At 41.9% G+C, this 6768-nt stretch overlaps 1 non-coding gene across 1 annotated transcript; it reads left to right on the forward strand.

Moving 5' to 3' along the window:
• Window positions 1-5966: 5966 nt before the first annotated feature.
• LOC115526804 lies at window positions 5967-6095 on the forward strand. The gene has a single exon (XR_003972762.1). It is a non-coding gene; the product is annotated as a small nucleolar RNA SNORA72 (small nucleolar RNA).
• The last annotated feature ends 673 nt before the right edge of the window (window positions 6096-6768 follow it).

Genomic DNA, 6768 nt, shown 5'->3' on the forward strand with positions numbered 1-6768 from the left:
TTGTAGATAGTGCTGCTATAAACATTGGGGTGCATGTGCCCCTTCGAAACAGCACACCTATATCCCTTGGATAAATACCTAGTAGTGCAATTGCTGGGTTGTAGGGTAGTTCTATTTTTAATTTTTCAAGGAACCTCCATACTGTTTTCCAGAGTGGCTGCACCAGTTTACATTCTCACCAGCAGTGCAAAAGAGCAAACCCACAATGTTTTGGAGACATGCTTCTCTCTCTATGCAATTGTTGATGTTTTCTGCATTTTATATTGCTGCGGAACAATGCCCTTAACAATTTTGAATGCCCATTTGTTGAGTTTAGTGAGTCTGCAAGGCACCACCTTATTTATCCAAGAGGTCTTTTTTTTAAAGTGTATTTCGTTTTGAGAGAGAGCACGAGAGAGAGTGCACGCACGAGTGGGGGAGGGGCAGAGAGAGAGGAGACAGAGAATCCCAAGCAGGCTCCATGCTGTCAGTGCAGAGCCCAATGCAGGGCTCAAACTCATGAACCGTGAGATCATGACCTGAGCCAAAATTAAAAGACACTTAACCGATTGAGCCACCTACATGCCCCAATTATCCAAGAAGTCTTAACAAAAGATCTCACAGACACACCTTGATTTGTCTTTACCCATGGCCATGTCTTAATTTGAGAATCTTTTGTGGCTTGAAAGGTTGAGGATGAAAACAGTCTTATTTTCCAAGTTAGCAGAGTATGGCACATCTATATTCCAAGTTCAACTTGCAAGTTGTTCAGTTATTTTCTGAGTTCATCTCTTTCTTGTAATACTTCATTATATACAGCTAGTTCGAAACAGCTGACACAGTATTCTGCCTTAAACTTTCTTTGCTGAAGTCTAAAATTTCATCAGGAACATTTTCTAACTTACATTACATAGTTTGCCACTATGATAACATGAGTCCCCAACTTGCCATTCTCTTAAAACAGTTTTCTTACCACTTTTCTAGGTTTCTACAGCATGTTTATTTCCATTTTTCTAGACTCTACCTACCACCTGGTCACAAAGCCAATGCCATATACCTTGGGTTTTTGTTATAGCAATATCTGTGCACCTGCCTACCAATTTCTGAGTCAGTTATTTATTGCTACAGTAATGGGACACAACCACCAGCCCAAATTCCCTGGCTTAAAATAATGTGTTTATTAGTTATGCGTGTAGGTTCTTGGGTGGACTTGTATATCTGGAGGTTGGTTGACTGTCAGCTGCTCTAGCTGGGATCACTGGAGCAACTTAGTCCTGCTCCATATGTCTCTTGTCTTCCATCAGGCTAGCCTGGTGATGTTCTCATGCTGGTAGCAGTGCTGGAGAGCACGCAAGCACCACATGCAAGTGCTTTTCAAGACTCTGTGCTACACTGGCTAACATCCCATTAACCAAAGTGAGTCACATACCAAGTCCAGGGTTGGGGAATTCTACCCTGCCCACTAAAAGGTAATGATATAGGGACAGGCAAAGAATTAAGGTCATTTGTGTAACTGATACAGATAGAAAGTGAGGAAGGACGTTACCTCTAATGCTGGCCCATGAAGGACACTTGGGGTCCAAGATCTGGTGTTCAACTGGGAATCAAGAACGACTTTGCAAATCAGAAGAGACAATCAACTTTTTGTATCAGAGGAAAAAATGAGGGTCTAATTCAGCAGCAGGGCACCATGACCATGATGGAGACAGGACAGACAGCAAAATGAAAGTAAGGAGGGTGTTTGATATTACAACTTTGGTAATTTGTATATTTATTTTCACAGAAAAGATCTCATCCAGTAGGTAAGGGATGTTAGGAGCAGAATCTGGTGTTCTAGGAAAAGGATTAACAAGAACTAGTAGGGGCTGAAGGCTCTAGTCATGCGAGTTAAGATTCAAGGTTATGTTTTGTCCTATGGCACGGGGGAGATTAGAGCACTTGGCAGGGAAAGAGTGGACTCTTGAAAATGGAGTCTCATTATCAAAGAAGGGGTTAAGGATGTGGAAATTATGGGAATTTGTGTAGAAAGGGTTAACTGTGAAACTGAGAGGAGTGTGAGATTTCACCCTTCTTTACAAGTTCACAGGTCAGCCTGCCACACTTATATATATACTGACAGGAAGCAAGTGTGAGGTCCCTGGATCAGAGACTGTTTATTACTCACAGAGCCTTGCGCATGGATTTCGAAGCCCCAATTCCTACAGAACTGCAGGAGAGCTACCTAGAATGTTGTAGTTAAAGCACTACAGGCCAGAGGAAATTGTTCTTCTTCCCCAGTGTGGTCACGGTAGCCCCACTGACAGAGGAGTGTGTGTGGGATTAGGGGCTTGGAGGGCAGAGGGAGGTGAAGTGGGGAAAGCAAGGATAAACTGGGATCCACGGGTACTAGCTGGGATCCAGGAGGATGGACTGCAATCTGTGTTGGTCTCTCCCTGCCTTCTAACCTCCAACTTTGGTGATGGATATGTGGACCTGCAGCAGTGGGCAGCCTTGGCAGCAGGCCTCCTGGCCTCAGAGTCACAGAGGTTGAAGCAGGGGATTCAGCAGGGGCTAGAGTTGCTGTAGGCCAGCAAGGTGAGCAGGCAGACCAACAGTGCTTCCGGCCGTGCTCTGACCTTCAAAGCCTTGAAAGCAATGTGGCTGCTACTTCACTGCCATCTTCCAAATCGCCCGCAAAATGTCTCTTGCCCTCCCTGCAGAATTACACACACACACACCCACGTGCATGCACACATACACACACACACACACACACACACACACACACGTACTCACGCAGGAATTCTGGGAAATGTAGTTTGAGCTTATCTAAATTGACAGTCCTTATCCCCATGCCCTGATCTGTGTTAATTAGACTCAGGAGACACCTCTGATTCCTCCTTTCACTCTGGTCTTACATACGGGCTTTCAGACTGTTTATAAATCTTTCAGCCTTCTCTTCTCTGCACTATGCCATCCTAAGCCTCCGTCTTTTCCTTGTATTTTTGCTACTCTTGAATCATCCTCTTTCTCTTATTTGTATTCTCCGAGACTCCCCATCACTCCGTAGATGATGTGGCTGTGTGCCAGGTAGTACCCTGGCAAAGCCCCAGTGAGTCTCGGCTTATAGGAATGAGAACCTCATGGTTCCCATGCTTTGTTCTATTTCCTTATGATTTTGAAGCTGTGTTTATGCTGAGCTAGGTGTGCATTGTGTTTCTGCAGTCAAGTGTGCCTTGTTAGGAAGCCTGTCTTCCATACAGATTTACTGAACCTGCTGCCGACTGCATGCCCTGATTGCGAGTGGGTCAGAGTGTTTTTCCTAACAAAGAAGAGCAGTATGCTTTGGCACGCTGCTTGGTATTTTTCCTAGAATGCTAGAAGGAAGCAGACATTCATTTGGTTTTGCCAGTCTCTCTTTGTCTAAATTGTCCCATTTGGCTTAGCCTGTTGGCTTTAGTCTATTAGAATAGCGATGTAGGAAACCATTCCTCTTGGTTTATGAGCTTGAACCCAAGTGCATCAACATGTGCCTTAGCAGGACAGAGATTTACATAAATATTTCTGGGCTATCAGATCTCTGTGAGGACCATTTCCACGTTCCAGATGTAGGGTATGAATGTGCAAATCCCACGTGGAGATCACAGTTCACTAACTTGTGGATGGCCCCGCAGAGTAAAGAAGTGATTCAGTATAATGACTCTGCACGCTGTAGATGAGAGACCCAGAAACCACCGTTCTTTTGGCGCTGTTTTAAAATTTGGGCAAGGAGCCACATTTCTGAGGGAAGGAAAACTGCATTTTCCTTTTTGTAGTCATAAAAAAAAATCTTGAGCATTTCGGAATAAGCAATATTCATCTCTCAATTAGTATTAACAGCTAATCAGGGTGCAGCAGGATAGTAGAGCTCTCGTCAAACAGCAGGCAGCTTGTTTTATTTTTTCAATGCCACTTAAAGATTATTTGAAAAATCTCCTTCAGAGACCAGTGTGTGGGGAGCCATGTACCCTCAGTCAGAATTTAAAGTGATCCAAAATACAATATTAATGATTGATGCACAAGCTCACAGTTTGGTGCTGGGGTTTAATTAGATAAGCATTGCAGCTGTTTTCGGGTACAGGCAACTTGATGGGGAGCAAAGCTGTTATGTGACTTCCCATCTACAGGGTATCTATTGAAGCGGAAACAGAAGCAAGCTACTAGGAATTATGATGATGACATTCTTTTGCAGAGCTGAAACGAGCAGACATCCAATTGTGGGGGAGGGAGAAGCATTTTGTAATTAAAAAGGTGGTCTTGGATCTTCTATTCAATTTGTTGCTGAACTGAACACTCATAAAAAGCAGCTCATGTAGCCAAGCCATGATCTGGCGAGACACGTGCAAAGCTCTTGCATGTGTGGCCCCCTTGGTCCATATACCACTTTGCAGTGTACAAAATCCTCTTGTCTCAAATCCATCCTTCACCTTGTAGGCATCCCAGTTGCCATCAGGTCATCTAGTGTCTCATTCATGCAGACATATACCTGCAGTAGCTGCTTTGGAATCACTCGATCTCCCTGAAGACTTGAGAAGAACTTAAACTTGGTTCAATAGTGTTTCATTTCACTGAGTCAAAGAGATTGTCAACATCTAATTACTGTAAATTTGGAGTCGTCTGTGTCTCATACTAGAAATGACTAGAATGTGCTGGATAGTGTCTGTCTGCAACTAAGCTTCAGCAGGTGTGTGTGACCTCTATCACGTGAGACAGCTAAAGAGTACAATTTGTTGAAGCTCATTGTAAATTAAATGTGCAAGGCTTCAAGAATGCGTCCCACTGGACTGAGGCTCGGAACTCTGACACTGAAAGTAGTATTGTTAAATTGATCTTTAAAACCTCTCTTTCCAACAAAAAAGGAGCCTGTCTAGTCTAGGTGTTCTATGTTGTGAAATAATTATAATAGCCACCTATGAAATAAATTCTTGATGGCTCATTGTCAATATCTACAAAATGTGTGGTTATATATGACCGCTAAGTATTTTATTTTTATTGTGTAGTGAATTTTAATGAGCCTTCTCCTGATTGTTTTAAATCAATTTATGAAAATGTAGAATGAACCTCTTTCAATGTAAGTCAGGGAGAAATGAATCTTTTGGGAGGTACATTAACTCTCTTGGGTCATTAAGCTGTCATTCCTTGAACTGAGAAGGGATATGTGCACTGCTTTGTTCCTTCTTGTTAAAGGTGTCACAAGGGGAACAACCAGGAATTAGAAAAGTTGAAAGGTCCTAGTTTGGCCATTTCCTAGCTGAGTGATCTTGGTCTGTTTGCTAAGCCTTGAGCCTCTCTTTCCTCATTTGCAAATTGGGAAGAATGACCCCTTCCCTCCTTATATTCTGGGGCAATATTGAGTATCCAATTGGATGGAACGTGTCTTTAGGTTTAGACCTGAAGCTGAGTGTTTCTAATATTCTTCAGAGGCACTTGTAATCAATTAATAGTGGCTTCTGTGAGGCAGATCCCCACAGTCCACACCATAAAGCTACTGAGAACAGATGACTGTCTCCTAAACTTTCCACTGAGAAAGGACAATGGCTGTGCTTGGGTTTCCAAAGCTTTTCCTAATGGTAATACTTTACCACCTGTTGTTGGAGGGAGTTTGGAAGGAGTGTAAGATCATTCACACAGACACAAAGATGAGGAAAATCAGATTTTGTGCACAATTGATTAAATTATAAGTTAAAACCTGGACCCATGCCTTCTGGTTCCAAAGTGAGTGTTGTCCTCTTTCTGGTGGATTGTCTCTGCAGACAGCCTGCAGATAAATGGAAATGGAGAGGTGGACTATAGAGGAAATGTGTGTTTGACTTTGGAATTGAAGAGTGCAGAGAACAACAAAACAGTAATTCATTAGAGAAGGTCAGTAAGCTTAGCAGCAAGCTTGTCAGAAACACACTGAGGATAACTGCCTTGTGTATGCATGACAGTTGGCTGTATGGAGGATTTTTTAAAAAGTAGAACGTACTCCACGAATATTCTTGTTCTGATTTTGTAATAATCAGGGGAGGCTAAACATTCGCTGTATTAAGACCATGCATGTGTCCCGAGATCTAGTTCTTACCCTAGGTCTGGTTTTATCAATGCTCATGATAAACCAAGTCTGATTTATATGATGCATCTTATGTGGGAAATGTCTGTGACTCCATCTATATGATCGTCCTTGGGAAATGACAGCACAGCTGGTGAAATAACTTTTGAAGATAAACATTGCTAATTTGATGATTACCAGTTACTATTAAATGAATTGTAAAACTATTGTATTTTATTTTTTGAAAAAGAAAAGTAGAACGTACTCCTTTTAGTGCATGAAATAATGATTGTTGAACAGTTGCAAGTGATGCTTCTATACTTGTTCCCTTGATAAAATAATTGATAAAGCTATGGTTCATTTGTGTCTTTTCTTTTTTTTTTTTTTTAAATTTCTTTTGAAAGAGAGAGAGAGCAAGAGGGGCAGAGGGAGAGAGAGAGAGATTGAGAATCTTAAGCAGGCTCCACTCTCAGCGCAGAGCCTGATGCAGGGCTTGATTCCACAACCCTGAGATCATGACCTGAGCCGAAATCAAGACTCAGACACTCAACTGGCTGAGCCACCCAAACGCTCCCTTTGTGTCTTTTCTAATTGATGCTGATGGAAAAGTTGACAATAGTAAGTAGTAGGAATATTGCAGTACTCCATTATAGAGATGGATTATAGTGCTTTAAACATTAACATACATCTTTTTTTTTTTTTTTAATTTTTTTTTTCAACGTTTATTTATTTTTGGAACA

This window comes from Lynx canadensis, chromosome A1 (genome assembly GCF_007474595.2).
Source record: "Lynx canadensis isolate LIC74 chromosome A1, mLynCan4.pri.v2, whole genome shotgun sequence".
In the NCBI taxonomy this organism is placed as follows: Eukaryota; Metazoa; Chordata; class Mammalia; order Carnivora; family Felidae; genus Lynx; species Lynx canadensis.